Here is an 18,815-nt window from a genome sequence, read left to right on the forward strand (position 1 = left end):
TGCTTGTTACGCTTTTACGCTGCAGCTACTCAAACGATTTTGATGAATTTTGGTACAGCGATAGACTACACCCTGGGAAAGGACATAGGCTACATTTATCTTGAAAAAAATCCATGGTTTCCGCGGGATCTGTGAAAATAGTTATACCAATAGTAGGTTTAGTTTGCAATAGCAATTTTTCTCGGAATAAGATTCATATAATATGTTGGGAATGGGAGCGAAAATGGAACCGAAACTGGAATAGGACTTATTAAGATAATCTGCAATTCCAAATATGCTTATTAATTTTAAAATCAAGATTAGAAAAAAAACTACGTTTAAACAACAGAATTTCAAAAACTGAAAAGTATCAAATAACTAAAAAATTTATTTAATAAACCTTTACCTTTAATATTAATAAAATGCTATCCGACTTATATTATAAATGTGAAAGTTTGTAAGTCTGGTTGTCTGGATGTATGGATGTATGTTTGAACTTCTTTAACGCAAAACTACTTAATAGATTTTGATGAAACACAATTATTTGGTGTGTGAGCTATATTACAATAATATAGCTTACACACCAGAATAACACATAGGCTATAATTTATAAAACTATAGTGTGAATTATACAAAATACAAAAGAAGTGTGAAGTGAGTAGAAAAGAAATCTGCAAGCTAATAATTCATGGTTGTGGAGCCTGTCGGGGTACCGGACCTGCCCGTCTGAACGGATAATGCCGGTTTTAACTTGTAATCTGTTCTAGTTGAGGTTCAACTTGCCTTATATTGCAAAATTTCTAGAAGTACTGGTAAGAGACCGATCAAGTTGCTAATTGGCTGTAATAGGAGTCCACCTACATAAAACTCTTCGCGATAATCATTATATCCAACATGAGCTTACAGTGATCCTACTCACAGCAACTTCGTAAAGATTTGTATCTAAAACTATACGGCGCCTCTATGGTCACCTGGAGAACTCATTTTGGTAGTATGAGTCATAACGTAAAAGACCTATAGAAATCTTATTGCAAGCGAATAATGTTCTGCACCGGTTTATATAGAAAATTGGTACCATGAGTAACTTATTTGTAAGATGCTCTCGAGAAATACTGTTTCAAAATAATATCGGGCCGAAGTTATTTAGCTTGGAATATGTTAACGGTGGAATCAAATGAAGACGAAAAGGAAGGTTCCAAGGTGCGTTTGAGCCTTGGAAATCCACTTGAACATATCAGTAAAAATAATTTTATAAAAGAATACAGAATTTACAATGAAGCTATTGAAGATTTATGCGAAGTATTAAGATGATACACGGGCTCAAATTTTTCACAAAGAGTATTACCTGAATCCAAGTAAGTGAACGCACGATTCGACTGCTAACTCATGGTAGAGTTAGAAGATTTAATAGAAATGAGACGAGAAGCAAAACATAGGATGGACGAGCTAGTAAAAAGAGATAAAGTACGATACGATGCCGATAAGGCCTCAATTCATCCGTTGCGGTAGGCAACTTAGTTTTAGTACAAAGTTATCCTCGCATCAATAATAAATACGGTTTTCTTTATTGATAATTTTGTAGCATTGGAGATTGAAAGCTTCTACGCTTTGTCATATTAGGATTGAAAGCTTCTACGCTTTGTCATATCAGGATTGAAAGCCTGTCGCTTTGTCCAAGTTTACTTCTAAGAGCACCACGCTTGTGGTGGGGTGTAGGATTGAAAGCCTGTCGCTTTGTCCAAGTTTACTTCTAAGAGCACCACGCTTGTGGTGGGGTGTGGGATTGAAAGCCTGTCGCTTTGTCCAAGTTTACTTCTAAGAACACCACGCTTGTGGTGAGGTGTAGGATTGAAAGCCTTATCACTTTGTCCTGATGTCCTGCTGAAAGCCATCACGCTTTGCAGTAAGGTTGGGCTCATCTGTCTTGACCTAAGGTTGATGCTGAAAGCTGCAACGCTTTGCAGCGTGTTTTAAGTGCTGCCTCTGAGCAATTCTGAAAGCCCAAACGCTTTGCTATACGCCAGGGCTGTGACGTGCTGAAAGCTTTAACGCTTTGCTTTGTGGGAGGTTGAAAGCTGTTTGTAAACGCTTTACTTGTGTGCTATGCGCTGTGGCGTCTAGGCTGGACTTGACGTCGATAAATCAACGCAAGAGCGCGTTGGATTGCAGAATGGCCGTGTCGGAGAATTAGAATATAAAAGTAATAAGGCCTGTATGATTATATTCTACTCTGTGTATTGGGCTGAACTGATGGCGAACGTCATCTTTCAAAGTGTGTTTGAAGTTGTCACTGTGTACGTCACTGTCGGTGACGTGATTGAAGTTTTCAGTAGACTGATGGACAATAATTACTAACTTCATTGAGAAGTCGCATTCGTCTTCAAGCTAGCACCCGCGCCGGTTGTGCGCACTGATCGACTTAAAACAACATGGAGGATACCAACACCGTGACACCCGATCATAAATCCAAATAAACCTCCGAGATATTTATTTGATTTCGAGTGTTCATTGAGATGTCGTGTCTTTATGTGTCTTCTACCATATTTAACACGAGTCCGAAAAGCTGTTTGATCAGAATTCTGCGAATTAGCATATTTTCCACATCATCTGGATGTGTGGCGTTGAAACTACATACATAAAGCTGTAGAGGACTACAGTGTGGTTTATAAATAACTTTCTACCAAGTTCAACCAAACTATGTGTACCTTATTGTGCGGTGTTTCCAGGACTAGTAAGACCAGTATCTTCAAAAAAGCGCGTATATCTTTCTAAAAGGCCAGCACAACTCCTGTGATGGACCGCAAGGGAATGTGGGCGGTGGTGCTCACTTAACATCAGGTACCCGTATGCTCCTGTGTCCTCTTCCATAGCAAAACGGCCCAAGATTTGACCCTTGTGGTACCCCTATCATATCGAGAGGAGCCCCAGAAGATCTCTTGCCATTCACATCAGCTTTTTGCATTATATTGTTGAAAATAATATGAAATAAGAACATCGAGCAAAGTTCCATTTTATACCATAGCTTCCTTACCAGCGTTGAATGTCACACACAATCAAAAGTCATAGATAAATCGCAGAAGTTATCAAGTTATCATTGTGTGAATCCTTCCATGCCTCAAAAATATTTCTGAATAGCTCACCACGTGTATCTGTAGTTGAATGTCCCCTAGTAAAACAAATCTGTTTCATATCATGAAGCAGTTTAATTCTATAAGTTCGAAAATCGGTGCTGTAGTTTTTGAGTTTATCGCGAACAGACAGACGCGGTGGAGGATTTTTTTATGATATGTAGTATAGAAAAGTGATAGGGAGTGACAATAACATTCTATATTGCAACAATGATTGATAATCGTCATGAAGCTACATCCGTTTGTAAAGGGGCTTTGATGTAGGGAGAAGAATTCTTTTAAGTCATACAACAACTATGCCTAATTATTATAATATTATACAACTTTAGGTGGCCTACGCAGAACCAGACAATGACCATGCATCATTGTCTTCTCAATAATCTAACACACAATAAGTACTTAGCCTTATGTATTTCATAAAGTCATATTCCGTTTTTTTATTTGAAAATTAATTTTGAGTTCAATAATTGCATCACATCAATTTATCGAATGTGTTGCCTGTAACAACAGGGCAACTCTGGTTAAGAGACACAGGAGTTCATTGGATAACGATCCAAGGGATGAACTTATAAGGTGGGCCTCAGTGATCCAGTTGGCTGGCCCAATGCCACTCTTGCCACTGCCCTTCCTCCAAATACGTGGATGGATACAAGTGTCTCGGTCAAACAGGGCAAGGCTGGCGTCGCTGTCTCCAGATGGAGGTGGACGGCATTTAAATTTGTTCTAAGCCCTCTGATATTTCTGATACTTGACAAAGGTTACAAGTATAAGGTAAAAATTTATTAGATATAAAAAAAGAGTGAAAAAAGTGGAATTTTAAACAATATAAAAGGTATTAACAATGATTTTAATGCTTGTACTATTTGATTTTTACCCGACTTCAAAAAAGGAGGAGGTTCTCAATTCTTTGGTATCTTTTTTATTTTATGTTTGGTTCCTCAAAACTTTCGACTGGGTGAGCCGATTTTGATAATTCTTTTTTTATTTGAAAGCTGGTGCTTCCCGTGTGGTCCCATCAAAAGTAGTGGTGAATAGTAAAAAAAAACTTTTGACGAAATCGAAGACTGGAACTGCATTATTCCTACAAATATTTTAAATGTGAATGTAAGTTTGCTTGTTACGCTTTTACGCCGCAGCTTCTCAAACGATTTTGATGAATTTTGGTACAGCAATAGACTACACCCTGGGAAAGGACATAGGCTACATTAATCCTGAAAAAAATCTGTGAAAATAGTTATACCAATAGTAGGTTTAGTTTGCAATAGCAATTTTTCTCGGAATAAGATTCATATAATATGTTGGGAATGGGAGCGAAAATGGAACCGAAACTGGAATAGGACTTATTAAGATAATCTGCAATTCCAAATATGCTTATTAATTTTAAAATCAAGATTAGAAAAAAACTACGTTTAAACAACAGAATTTCAAAAACTGAAAAGTATCAAATAACTAAAAAAATTATTTAATAAACCTTTACCTTTAATATTAATAAAATGCTATCCTACTTATATTATAAATGTGAAAGTTTATAAGTCTGGATGTCTGGATGTATGGATGTATGTTTGAACTTCTTTAACGCAAAACTACTTAACGACAAAGGTTACAAGTATAAGGTAAAAATTTATTAGATATAAAAAAAGAGTGAAAAAGTGGAATTTTAAACAATATAAAAGGTATCAACAATGATTTTAATGCTTGTACTATTTGATTTTTAGCCGACTTCAAAAAAGGAGGAGGTTCTCAATTCTTTGGTATCTTTTTTTATTTTATGTTTGGTTCCTCAAAACTTTCGACTGCGTGAGCCGATTTTGATAATTCTTTTTTATTTGAAAGCTGGTGCTTCCCGTGTGGTCCCTTTGTAATTTGGTGGTAAATCTGACAATGACATCCATGAGAAAACCATAAAAGTCTTAAATTTGCTATACACACGTATTTGCTATATATATACGTGGATGATAAATTTACGAATAACTCAATATCGCGCCAACCGATTTCGATGTATCTTTTTTTATTGGAAAGAATATACTTGAAAGATAGTTTGGTTAGGTTCTGATAACGGAATCCATGACAAAGTAACGGAAATCTTCAATTATTAGGAGCAAATTAACAATACCATTCCGAATTTTTATGCTATCCGGATATTTAAGTCATCTACCATAACATAGTTATGGTCAAGTAATTGTCGTAGTCGAATATAATGACCAATGAGCCTTAACGACATACAGTATGGGTGTGATCTGTGGCAGAATTTCTAACTGTCTGTAATCAAATTGCAAAGCGCTTACGTTCATTGCTGCATTGAATAATTTTGTATACACATATTTAGACAAACTGTTAGTATACTTCAAATTCACTAAAAATTATAAAATAAAAAGATTTTAACCAAAAAGCAACCGACTTGAAAACATTATTCCAAAACAATAGATATAATATGCACTAAAAATATTAAAAAAATAATTATAATATAAGGTTTAAAAAAAATGTAACAGCACAATAATTGTTCAGACATTCTTAGGTTTACTTTACGAAGATAATATTATTATAGCGACAATACAACACGTCAGAACTTTGCCAGAATGCTGGATACACCCCATAAGTACTAACTTAATTTTATTTCCTGTAATTATAAGTCTATTAATAATTATTATAAAAACGGATAAACAGGCTCTGACAATGTTTTGTTTGTAAGTGATCACCTCCGCCCACACTCTCATGAAACACAACGATATCAGGAGCGCTGCTGGCTGTGTAATTGATGGTATGATTTATATTATGTTACAAATATTTTCAAAATATTAAGCTATTCCTTGTCAGACATCTAATTACATACAAGCATCTGTTGGTATAAGTCTTTCCGTCAGTACCACAGACGGGAAGGTAGTCACTTGCGCATGATGCTTCACAGAAAATTTGTGATTTTGCGCTTGTCCAAGCAACGATTGAGAAAATCACTGCAATAACTAAAATAAAAAAAATGATTTTCTGTAAATATAAGTATGACATTTATGAAAAGACTGTAAGACCACACACTAGTAGTAAAAATTTTAAAATATAAATTTCAACACAGACACACCGATGTATGCATAAAGGACTTGTAAAACAATTGAATTACTAGGACCTGTTTTTCCAAATTTAAACGGTATACCGATGGATCCAAGTTGAGATCTGATGATAGCTATGAAATCTAAGGAGAGTGCCCTAAATTTTCCAAATCTGTCAACTTGGGGAACTTTGCCTTCGTTTTCCAGTTGAAGTTATAATTCATAAATATGGCATATACGCCATAACAGAAAGTGCGACAAGTGTAAATACATCCACACAGGCCGTCAGGCAGCTCTGTCCGCTATAGACTTAAACGGAATAGTAACAACCGTTGAAGATAAAGGCTCCTGAACTCTTTTGGGGTGTCCCAAGGAGTCTTGTTAAATCAACCCTTGATACATCATGTTCACATGAGTGTTATAAACTCTGGAGCTGTGCTCGGGGCTTAACCCATTTCACAACCCTAGCCTTTAACGAACAGGCTGCCCATGAGGCACAGGGGCTAAGACGGAAAACTTACGCAAGCTAACCAGGACACAAACAGGGCACTGCAGATTAAACGAACACCTCTCAATTCAAGGCGTCCGCAATTGCAGAGAGTGAAGAATCTCTAATAGTGCAGATAAAACCCCGTTCCACAATATGTCTGAATGTTGTCCTTTAATGCCTGAACGTAGCGCCTCTTTGGGAAGTCCAATTCTTTTATTATTTGAGAATCTTATTTTAAATTAAGCATAGTATATTTACCGCATGGACTAGCCACGACAATTATATTCTACAACAATTAAAATTGCTAATAAATAATAATAAAGCAATGATTTTAATAAGTTTGCTCAAGGAATAAAATTCAGCAATTCTTACAAAGTAACTGTTTCATGGCTGATGGTTTTATTTTCGCAAATAAAATTTGAAAAACAAAATTTTATGAACGATGCGGGACTTGAACCCACGACTTTCGGCGTTCCGTGCCGGTGCTCTAACCAACTGATCTAACTGTTCGAGTGACGTATCGTTATAAAATCTTGTATACTTTGTTCAACTCTCGGGTTGTGGCTTCATCTACAGGATCTACTTAACAGTTGATAACCTGCTCAACCCCAATATTTTGCATATTAGGAAATTGACTTGAGATGTCGCTCTTGTAAATCTAAACAATTTGTTATGTCTTTAAAGTGATAACCCTCCCTTCTAGGATTAATACACAAATAAAATTTTATGAACGATGCGAGACTCGAACCCACGACCTCCGGCGTTCCGTGCCGTTGCTCTAACCAAATGAGCTAACCGTTTGAGTGATGAATCGTTATAAAATCTTGTATGCTTTGTGCAACTCTCAGGTTGTGGCTTCATCTTCAGGACCTACTTTACAGTGTTACTCCACATAAAAGTATATGGGAACGTTTATTTAGCAAAGTAATCTTGATTTTGAATAAGAAATTTACAAAGGAGTCACTTCTTGACTTATGGTAACTGTTGGAGGACCTATAAGCCGTTACAGTCGAATTCTTACGAGCATATTCAACTTGGTCACGTTTAATGGAGCTGATGACGGAGGGTAGAACTAAAAATATTAGGTGTCATTCTAGTGCCTACTAAACAAACTATAAAATGAGTACAATTTCACATCAAGCTGAGGTAATGGTTCATATAATGGGGTGATTTATAATTCAGAAACACCAACTATAATTGTAAGCTGACGACAACGAAAGAAAGAGAACTTCATAAGGGCCTTAGAGATTCCAAATATAAGGTTATATTATCAACAGATAAGCCTTCTTATTGGATGACTTAATCGTAAAAAAATCCTGGAATTATAGATATATAAAATTAACTACGTATGACATGAAAATCTATATAAATAATAATAAATAAACTTTTGTTCCAATTGTTTTATATTGGAGATATAAAAGATCAAGATAGAAATGTTATCCCTTCCCACAAGCACACAGCCGGTCCGAGGTTCGAGTCTCCTTAGGAGACGCCCCGCGACTGTTGTTGCGTCGTCTTTGCGGCCTCCACGGCCCGCGTCCTATGTTGCTATAAAAGCCTTCTGGGCTAACAGCATAGAGGAGGTTATTAGTCGGAAGGGGGTGTCCGACATATTGGCCCCGTTTCGGGGCGTAAAATTATTTTCCTCCTCTTGAAAAAAAATAAGTTTTCCATCAGGATCCAGTACTCTGTGAACGACTAGAAAACTTGGCGTTGCGTAGGGATATCTTCTACCGTAATTAACATGGGCTGGTTCGAAAAACTATTATTCTTAATTATTTTATTAAAAATTTAAAGAAATAAACATTGTGACATGTATTGAGAACATTTTTGATAATGTTTTGTATGTATTCATAATGTTAACACGAGGAACAAACATAAACTTGTTGTGCCTACTACTCGGTTGGGTCGAGTTAGTAAGTCTTTTGTTGGGCGATGTATATGCTTCTACAATATGATCCCAGAAAATGTACAAAACAAATGTGTTACGAAATTTAAAAGAATTGTTAAAAAACGTTTGTGTGGGAAAGGTTATTATAGCATAAACGATTTTCTTAATGACACCACAGACTGGGAATAAAGCGAACACCCTCAGGCTCTTTAATGATAAATGTTTATTGTACGATATTACATTGTAATCCATATTTTATATTAAAAATAAAAAGCCCGCTGAGTTTCTTGCGCCCATTCTTCTCAGGTCTGAGGCAGTCTCTTTTGAATGGGTGGTAGATTTTGACGTTCAATAAGTGATTTTAAATCCTATTTTGAATAAAAATATTTGAATTTGAATTTGAATATTTGACCCAATTTCTGCGCCGAATTCCACCTGCGCACGACACGCTACAAATAAGGATATTATTCCCACCATCTTCATGTGTAGTTTTAAAACGTCACATATCTGTGGCTGTAGAGGAGTACAGTGTTGTTTTAAGAGACTTTCTACCACGTTCAACCAAGCTATGTGGTCCATTTTGTGCGGTGTTTCCAGGACGATATGTCATTACCTTACCTTAAAATAAGCGGGTACATTTTTTAAAAGGCCGGCAACGCTCCTGTGATGCCTCTGGAGTTGCAAGAGAATGTGGGCTGTGGTGATCACTTAACATCAGGTGACCCATAAGCTCCTGTGTTCTCCTCTTTCATAAAAAATGGCCGAAGACGTGACCCTTGTGGTACCCCCATATTGAGAGGAGTCCCAGAAGATCCGAGAGCTTTACCGCTCGGCCCGGCTCCAAGAGCACTTCCAAATGGCTAGAGATTCCGTGTTGGAACAGATCCCCACTGCGAAGATCGTGTTTCTTGGCGATTTTAACGCCCACCACACTGAATGGCGAGGCTCACGTACCACCGATCATGTAATGTCTGTTCACGACTTCGCCTTAGCACATGGTCAGACACAACTGGGTATTGCGATCATACATCTGCAGTGTTGAACCTTCTGTTGACCTCACTTCCGGGCGGCTACCTAGTTTCCCTGACCCTCCTCTGTGGTCATCTGATCACTCTCTGATCCGGAGCACTGTGCCTATCACGCGCCGGATCAGACAGCTCCATTGTTTAGCTTACTGCTGCGTGTGGCACTATAGGTTAGCAGTGTTTGATGAGATGCGGTTTTATTTGCGTCTTTCTCGTGGAGGCAAACCTGTTTTTCGCTGTATGATTCAGAAGCCGCTGTTTACGCTGTTGCTGATATGATACTGCAACGTATGGAACTCTTCATCCCATCCTCTTCGGTGCCTTTCGGTGACAGTTTGACGGTTAACCAGCAAGCGACAGCCATTTCGCAACGGTTAGTGAAAATCGAGCACAATAACTAATCAATCACTAGACCAATGTTACCAGGGCGCTAGGGTGGTGGGTATCGCTGCATACAGAACGCCTCAAAAAGCTTCTTTTGGATCTATAGGAATATGACGAATTGCTAGGTAAATATATCTGTGTCTGCCGTGTATGCAGTGGTATAACTGCCTCGTTTGTCCTCGGACACGTGTGATTCCGTGACTTCGCCAGAATACGACGGGCAGCTCGGGCGAAAATGCTCATGGGGGGATTCTCTGACTGTACCCTCCTGGAATAAAGTCTTTGAGTACCGATGTCATATTCTGGTGGAGGGTAGGGGATGAATTATTTCAATACCGCCAACAACAGCCCAATTAAATAAAACAAAAATTTAAAATGAATTATTGCTTTAATTTGTTTTGAATAACATTATAAAAATATTATGATCATATTATATTAAATTTGCTTCAAAGTTCTCAGTAGATGAATTATCCATGTTCAGGTTATTAACAAGCGCCATTGTGGGCAACCTTCGCACCGCGACACTCGCAGCTAAAATGTGAAAAGTAAGTATAATTAAAGAAGATTAAACGCTGAAACTAAAGATTAAGAATAGATTGTTGATAGAATAAATAATATTATTATATAGAACTAGGAATAAGTTGAAAATAAATCTACGAGCGCAATAATTCTTCAGACATTCGAAGGTTTACCTAACGAAGATATTATTATAGTGACAATATAACACGTTAAAACTTGTCCAGAATGCTAGAAATACCCCATAAGCAAACCCCCGCTCACACTCTCTTCTAATACAACAATATCAGGAGCGCTGCTAGCTGTGTAATTGGTGGTATGGTTTATAATATGATTCAATATGTTCCAAATAATTTTTGAAATTATTAACGTCTTTCTTGTCAGACATCTATTTACTCAACCATAATAGATTATTAGCAATACATACAAGCATTTGTTGGTATATGTCTTTCCGTCAGTACCACAGACGGGATGGTAGTCACTTGCGCACGCTGCTTGACAGAAGAGTTGTGATTTTGCACTTGCCCAAGCAACGATTGAGAGAATGGCTGAAAAAACTGAAATAAAAAAATTATTTTCTTTAAATGGTAAATAATTAAGATCGCCCACCAGTAGGTGATAAAAAATTTAAAATATAGATATTAACACAGACACACCGATGTATATACAGATATATATAGGACTGGTATGACAATTGAATTACTGGGAAATACGGTATACGGAATCTAGGGAGAGTGCCCGAAATTTGGCAAATCACAGATTAAAAACAAAAAGTGTAGAAGCCATTACGAAAAAAGGCTACGTTGGTAAGTGTATTTACATCCACACAGATAGTCAGTTGGCTCTGGCCGCAATAGACTCAAACGAAACAGGCTCAAGACTTGAAGCCAAAGGCTCCTTAACACATTTGCACCCGAGGAGTCTTGTTAAATCAACCCTTGATTTATCGTCTGCACATGAGTGTAATAATCTCTGGAGCAATGCTCGGGGCCTAATCCATTCCATAACAGTAATCTAAGCCTTTAACAAATAACTAGTGCCAAGTACGGAAAACTTACGCTGGTTAGAATACCAGAAAACCCCATTACACATTCTGTCTGTATGTGGTTCTTTAATGTGTGAACGTAGCGAAGTCCAATTTAAAATTTAAGAATAATATTTTAAATAAATTTACAAGCACGACGCATCGACTATCCTTGACCATTATATTCTAAAAAAATTAAAACTGTAAATAATATAATAATGAAGCAATGATTTTAACAAGTTTGCTCTCCGAATAAAATTAAAGAATACTTACACAGTAACAGTTTCATGGCTGATGGTTTTGTTTTCTTTATATACGTAACAAACAATAAAGAGACTTACAGGTGATTGTTATTGTGAACGTATTTCAATGGTCTTATATAGGTTTAACACCACATTTATAATTATAATAGTTATTAGTTTTTTTTAATGAGGAATGTTGTTTTGATATTTTATCATTTAAATTAATGATTTACATATTATAATTCAGCTTATGGAAAGTTTGATTCTTTTTAATCATGTAGATACTGTATGCACTATACTTAGTAAAGTAATTTAAACTCGGTCACTCAAATCCCTAAAGGGTTTTTCTGGGTAAGCGATTCGAGCGTTGGCGATTTCGTTACATTACTATAATAATTAAATAATGGTATATTTATATTAACATAAGTCTTCACATTAATATGGTTGTTATTTTCCATTAATTTTATATAAATTTTGTAGATTAACTTCAAATCATTAAAAACATTAGGTAATATAATTACTTAGCATTCTTGTGCCATAGATGTTTTTGGTCTTTAGAATGCAAAATCTCTTGGATTTTATTATGTTTCTTAATTGCTGGGCCTTAGAAGTAGGCCTGAGAAGTTAACCATCGTTTTTAATAGTAAGTTAAAAAAATTAAGTATTATTAAAAATGATGGTTCATTAACTTCTCTTAGAATTACATATTTAATTTGATCATATCTTGCAACGTGTAAACAACATACGTTTATCATGTTTATAGTTATTTATTTAATTTAATTATACATAATTTTAACATTTTCATTTGAATTTAATAAATTTCATTAATATGAGTTTTAGAAGTTCTCCCATAACTAATCAGGTCATAGTTAATAATTGAATCTGCTAGAGCTGTGTAAATTAATCTCATAGGAGTGTGTGGCAGCTTTGGTTTTAATATAAATAGTTACCTGAGTATAAGTCGTAGTTTTAAGCACACACATTCAATATTATGCGGTTTCCAGTTGAATCTGTTGTCAATTATAAGGTTGAGATACATATGCTGACTTACAAGATCTATTTTTGGACATCGACAGATCAGACTAATTATGACAGTATTCAAACATTGATGGGTATGAGCAATGATAGTTGGCTAAGTAGAGGATGAGATATGTGAAAATGAATATGTATAATTTTAGTTTTTTGAGTAGTAGAAATACTATGCCGACATCATGAGCCTATTTACACAATAGAGTAATGTTATTTGGCATAGTTATTTTCGCAGCTTCTAAGTCTTTATGAGCTACCATAAGGCATGTGCCATCAGTAAATTGGTAAACGAAGCCTGAAGTTATAATGTTACACATATCATTAACATAAAGTAAATACTCAGTAGGTCCTATGGTCGATCCCTGAGCTGTTCCTTTATTTGTTGTGATCATGTTGCTAAATTTATTGGCTACTTTGACTTTCACGCATCTATCTTCATTGTAACTCTATTAAAACTAGAAGTGGTCCTTGTATGCGATATTGTGCAATAGTATTTTATTATTTAGCATATCAAACGCCCTGCTAAAATCAATAAATAGAGCTAAAACGAGAAGTTTATTATGAAGCGATCTATTTACATCATCTGTTCGCAATAACTGGGTAGTGCTTTTCTTTTTCTGAAAACCGAACTGGTTTTTAATAATTATATCATGTGATATCAAAAATTTGTTAATTTGGTTACATAGAAATCCTTCAATTATTTTATCTAAGCAAATAGTACATTAAAGCAAGTAGTAGTAGGGGTCGGTTATTATTTTAATCATTACGGCTGCCTTTTTTACATATGGGTCTTTAGAATCCTATTTTAAGAGAATTTGGATAACGCGCTTTATAGCGCTTTATAGCCTTTTTAGTACTTATTTAATAATAGTATTATATAGTATTATATATAGATCTTTGAATAACAAATTGAAGGTTTGCTTAGGTGTTTTCGTAAAAATAAACTGATTAAAACAAGTTATGAACGCTCTTCCATTAAAGTCTGATTTGACAGGAGCACAGAGTAGGTACATTTTTGTTAATTCGTTCTTGCGCACATGCCAAGGGCCTTGTCTTTAGTAGTTTCATGTTGGGTATTTATTTTCAGTACTTTGATTTACAAAAAAGTCGAATAAAGTATTGTCATCATATCTTTCATCAATTAAATTTTCCTTTTCTGTATGGTTCACTATTTTTTTAAAGTTATTAAGAACACGATTCACTTTCCGCTAAGAAAGTAGCAACTTTTTAACCGACTTCAAAAAGGAGGAGGTTCTTAATTCGTCGGTATGTTCTTTTTTTATGTTTGTTACCTCAAAACTATCGACTGGGTGAACCGATTTTGATAATTTTTTTTATTTCAAGGCTGGTGCTTCCCGTGTGGTCTCATTGTAATTTTGTCCAGATCTGACAGTGGCATCAATGAGAAAACCATAAAAAGTCTTAAATTTCCTATGCGTACGTATAGAAGTGGATGATAAATTTACGAATAACTCAATATCGCGCTAACCGATTTTGATGATTCTTTTTTTATTGGAAAGGATATACCTAAAGGATAGTTTGGTGAGTTTGGTTAGGCTCTGATTACGGAATCCATGACAAAGTAACGGAACTATTCAATTCTTAGGAGCAAACTAACGATACTCGGCCGAATCTTTTTTATGATATCCGGATATTTAAGTCATCTACCATAATATAGTTATGGTCAAGTTATTATCGTAGTCGAATATGATGATCAATGGGACGCCTTAGCGACTTACGGTAAGGGTGCGATCTGTGGCAGAATTTCTGTCTGTTATCAAATTGCAAAGCACTTACGTTCATTGCTCACCTATAACTATGTATTGGATGACACTGACTCCAAAAATAACCATAATCGCAACAAGAATTAGATTAATCAATTAGATTCTATAAAAATACGCAATAATTTTTATACTTTTTAGTGCACATTATATTTTTTTTTGAAATGTTACTTACACTTTGTACTTCTCCTTTGTAAGTCAATTATATATTTAGGATACATAAAGTTTCTAAGGTGCTGTTCACGCATTTTTACCATATAGTTGCCTTTAAATATACATAAAAATGTAACATTTATAGAAAGTATTGTGTGTGTTAAGAAGTTTGAATGTATCTCGGGCAAAATAAGTATAGGTAATCGCTGTAAGATAGGTTTATGTGCGGAGTACAGACCGCCCGATACTCATAAAAACAGATTTGTATTAGAACTATGTAGTGTTATTGGTAAATATTTAGGTACAAATAGTTACGTGTTAATTTTAGACGTCAACATCGATTTCAAAATATATAGTAACACAGTAAGCAATTATTTAAATTCCTTAAGTAATTTGCGGAGCCGGCCTCTTAAGAGGCTTTCTTCCACGTTCAACCAAGCTATGTGGGCCATTTTGTGCGGTGTTTCCAGGACGATATGACATTACCTTACCTTAAAATAAGCGGGTACATTTTTAAAAAGGCCGGCAACGCTCCTGTTAGCCTCTGGAGTTGCAAGAGAATGTGGGCTGTGGTGATCACTTAACATCAGGTGACCCATAAGCTCCTGTGTTCTCCTCTTTCATAAAAAATGGCCGAAGACGTGACCCTTGTGGTACCCCCATATTGAGAGGAGTCCCAGAAGATCCGAGAGCTTTACCGCTCGGCCCGGCTCCAAGAGCACTTCCAAATGGCTAGAGATTCCGTGTTGGAACAGATCCCCACTGCGAAGATCGTGTTTCTTGGCGATTTTAACGCCCACCACACTGAATGGCGAGGCTCACGTACCACCGATCATGTAATGTCTGTTCACGACTTCGCCTTAGCACATGGTCAGACACAACTGGGTATTGCGATCATACATCTGCAGTGTTGAACCTTCTGTTGACCTCACTTCCGGGCGGCTACCTAGTTTCCCTGACCCTCCTCTGTGGTCATCTGATCACTCTCTGATCCGGAGCACTGTGCCTATCACGCGCCGGATCAGACAGCTCCATTGTTTAGCTTACTGCTGCGTGTGGCACTACAGGTTAGCAGTGTTTGATGAGATGCGGTTTTATTTGCGTCTTTCTCGTGGAGGCAAACCTGTTTTTCGCTGTATGATTCAGAAGCCGCTGTTTACGCTGTTGCTGATATGATACTGCAACGTATGGAACTCTTCATCCCATCCTCTTCGGTGCCTTTCGGTGACAGTTTGACGGTTAACCAGCAAGCGACAGCCATTTCGAAACGGTTAGTGAAAATCGAGCACAATAACTAATCAATCACTAGACCAATGTTACCAGGGCGCTAGGGTGGTGGGTATCGCTGCATACAGAACGCCTCAAAAAGCTTCTTTTGGATCTATAAGAATATGACGTATTGCTAGGTAAATATATCTGTGTCTGCCGTGTATGCAGTGGTATAACTGCCTCGTTTGTCCTCGGACACGTGTGATTCCGTGACTTCGCCAGAATACGACGGGCAGCTCGGGCGAAAATGCTCGTGGGGGGATTCTCTGACTGTACCCTCCTGGAATAAAGTCTTTGAGTACCGATGTCATATTCTGGTGGAGGGTAGGGGATGAATTATTTCAATACCGCCAACAACAGCCCAATTAAATAAAACAAAAATTTTAAATGAATTATTGCTTTAATTTGTTTTGAATAACATTATAAAAATATTATGATCATATTATATTAAATTTGCTTCAAAGTTCTCAGTAGATGAATTATCCATGTTCAGGTTATTAACAAGCGCCATTGTGGGCAACCTTCGCACCGCGACACTCGCAGCTAAAATGTGAAAAGTAAGTATAATTAAAGAAGATTAAACGCTGAAACTAAAGATTAAGAATAGATTGTTGATAGAATAAATAATATTATTATATAGAACTAGGAATAAGTTGAAAATAAATCTACGAGCGCAATAATTCTTCAGACATTCGAAGGTTTACCTAACGAAGATATTATTATAGTGACAATATAACACGTTAAAACTTGTCCAGAATGCTAGAAATACCCCATAAGCAAACCCCCGCTCACACTCTCTTCTAATACAACAATATCAGGAGCGCTGCTAGCTGTGTAATTGGTGGTATGGTTTATAATATGATTCAATATGTTCTAAATAATTTTTGAAATTATTAACGTCTTTCTTGTCAGACATCTATTTACTCCACCATAATAGATTATTAGCAATACATACAAGCATTTGTTGGTATATGTCTTTCCGTCAGTACCACAGACGGGATGGTAGTCACTTGCGCACGCTGCTTGACAGAAGAGTTGTGATTTTGCACTTGCCCAAGCAACGATTGAGAGAATGGCTGAAAAAACTGAAATAAAAAAATTATTTTCTTTAAATGGTAAATAATTAAGATCGCCCAACAGTAGGTGATAAAAAATTTAAAATATAGATATTAACACAGACACACCGATGTATATACAGATATATATAGGACTGGTATGACAATTGAATTACTGGGAAATACGGTATACGGAATCTAGGGAGAGTGCCCGAAATTTGGCAAATCACAGATTAAAAAAAAAAAGTGCAGAAGCCATTACGAAAAAAGGCTACGTTGGTAAGTGTATTTACATCCACACAGATAGTCAGTTGGCTCTGGCCGCAATAGACTCAAACGAAACAGGCTCAAGACTTGAAGACAAAGGCTCTGTAACACATTTGCACCCGGGGAGTCTTGTTAAATCAACCCTTGATTTATCGTGTGCACATGAGTATAATAATCTCTGGAGCAATGCTCGGGGCTTAACCCATTCCATAACCGTAATCTAAGCCTTTAACAAATAGGCCACCCATGAGGAACTAGTGCTAAGTACGGAAAACTTACGCTGGTTAGAATACCAGGACTCTAAACAAACACCTTTCAATCCTAGGCGTCCGTGATTGCAGAGAATGAAGATTCTCTTATAATGCAGATAAAACTCCATTACATATTCTGTCTGTATGTGGTCCTTTAATGTGTGAACTTAGCGTCTCTTTGGGAAGTCTAATTTAAAATTTAAGAATAATATTTTAAATAAATCAAAGTAAATTTACAAGCACGACACATGGACTAGCCTTGACCATTATATTCTAAAAAAATTAAAACTGTAAATAATATAATAATGAAGCAATGATTTTAACAAGTTTGCTCCCCGAATAAAATTAAAGAATACTTACACAGTAACAGTTTCATGGCTGATGGTTTTGTTTTCTTTATATACGTAACAAACAATAAAGAGACTTACAGGTGATTGTTATTGTGAACGTATTTCAATGGTCTTATATAGGTTTAACACCACATTTATAATTATAATATTTATTAGTTTTTTTTTAATGAGGTATGTTGTTTTGATATTTTATCATTTAAATTAATGATTTACATATTATAATTCAGCTTATGGAAAGTTTGATTCTTTTTAATCATGTAGATACTGTATGCACTATATTTAGTAAAGTAATTTAAACTCGGTCACTCAATTCCCTAAAGGGTTTTTCTGGGTAAGCGATTCGAGCGTTGGCGATTTCGTTACATTACTATAATAATTAAATAATGGTATATTTATATTAACATAAGTCTTCACATAAATATGGTTGTTATTTTCCATTCATTTTATATAAATTTTGTAGATTAACTTCAAATCATTAAAAACATCGTTAAAAACATTAGGTAATATAATTACTTAGCATTCTTGTGCCATAGATGTTTTTGGTCTTTAGAATGCAAAATCTCTTGGATTTTATTATGTTTCTTAATTGCTGGGCCTTAGAAGAAGGCCTGAGAAGTTAACCATCATTTTTAATAGTAAGATAAAAAAATTAAGTATTATTAAAAATGATGGTTAATTAACTTCTCTTAGAATTACATATTTAATTTGATCATATCTTGCAACGTGTAAACAACATACGTTTATCATGTTTATAGTTATTTATTTAATTTAATTATATATTATATATATTAATTTTAACATTTTCATTTAAATTTAATAAATTTCATTAATATGAGTTTTAAAAGTTCTCCCATAACTAATCAGGCCATAATTAATAATAGAATCTGCTAGAGCTGTGTAAATTAATCTCATAGTAGTGTGTGGCAGCTTTGGTTTTAAT

The 18,815-nt window shown here is 35.7% G+C and overlaps 2 long non-coding RNA genes across 5 annotated transcripts; both read right to left on the reverse strand.

The window, feature by feature from the left end:
* Positions 1–347: 347 nt before the first annotated feature.
* Positions 348–4,785, reverse strand: LOC126970762 (uncharacterized). The gene is made up of 2 exons (XR_007730698.1): positions 4,579–4,785; positions 348–379 (listed from the first exon to the last, which is right to left on the reverse strand). It is a non-coding gene; the product is annotated as an uncharacterized LOC126970762 (long non-coding RNA).
* A 5,522-nt stretch (positions 4,786–10,307) lies between these two features.
* Positions 10,308–18,032, reverse strand: LOC126971032 (uncharacterized). 4 transcript variants are annotated; one of them, XR_007730779.1, is made up of 3 exons: positions 17,886–18,032; positions 10,882–11,011; positions 10,308–10,469 (listed from the first exon to the last, which is right to left on the reverse strand). It is a non-coding gene; the product is annotated as an uncharacterized LOC126971032 (long non-coding RNA). The 4 variants fall into 4 exon arrangements; XR_007730778.1 differs by lacking the exon at positions 10,882–11,011 and adding an exon at positions 16,908–17,037; XR_007730776.1 differs by lacking the exon at positions 17,886–18,032 and adding an exon at positions 11,752–11,898.
* Positions 18,033–18,815: the final 783 nt, after the last annotated feature.

This window comes from Leptidea sinapis, chromosome 22, assembly GCF_905404315.1.
Source record: "Leptidea sinapis chromosome 22, ilLepSina1.1, whole genome shotgun sequence".
Classification (NCBI taxonomy): domain Eukaryota; kingdom Metazoa; phylum Arthropoda; class Insecta; order Lepidoptera; family Pieridae; genus Leptidea; species Leptidea sinapis.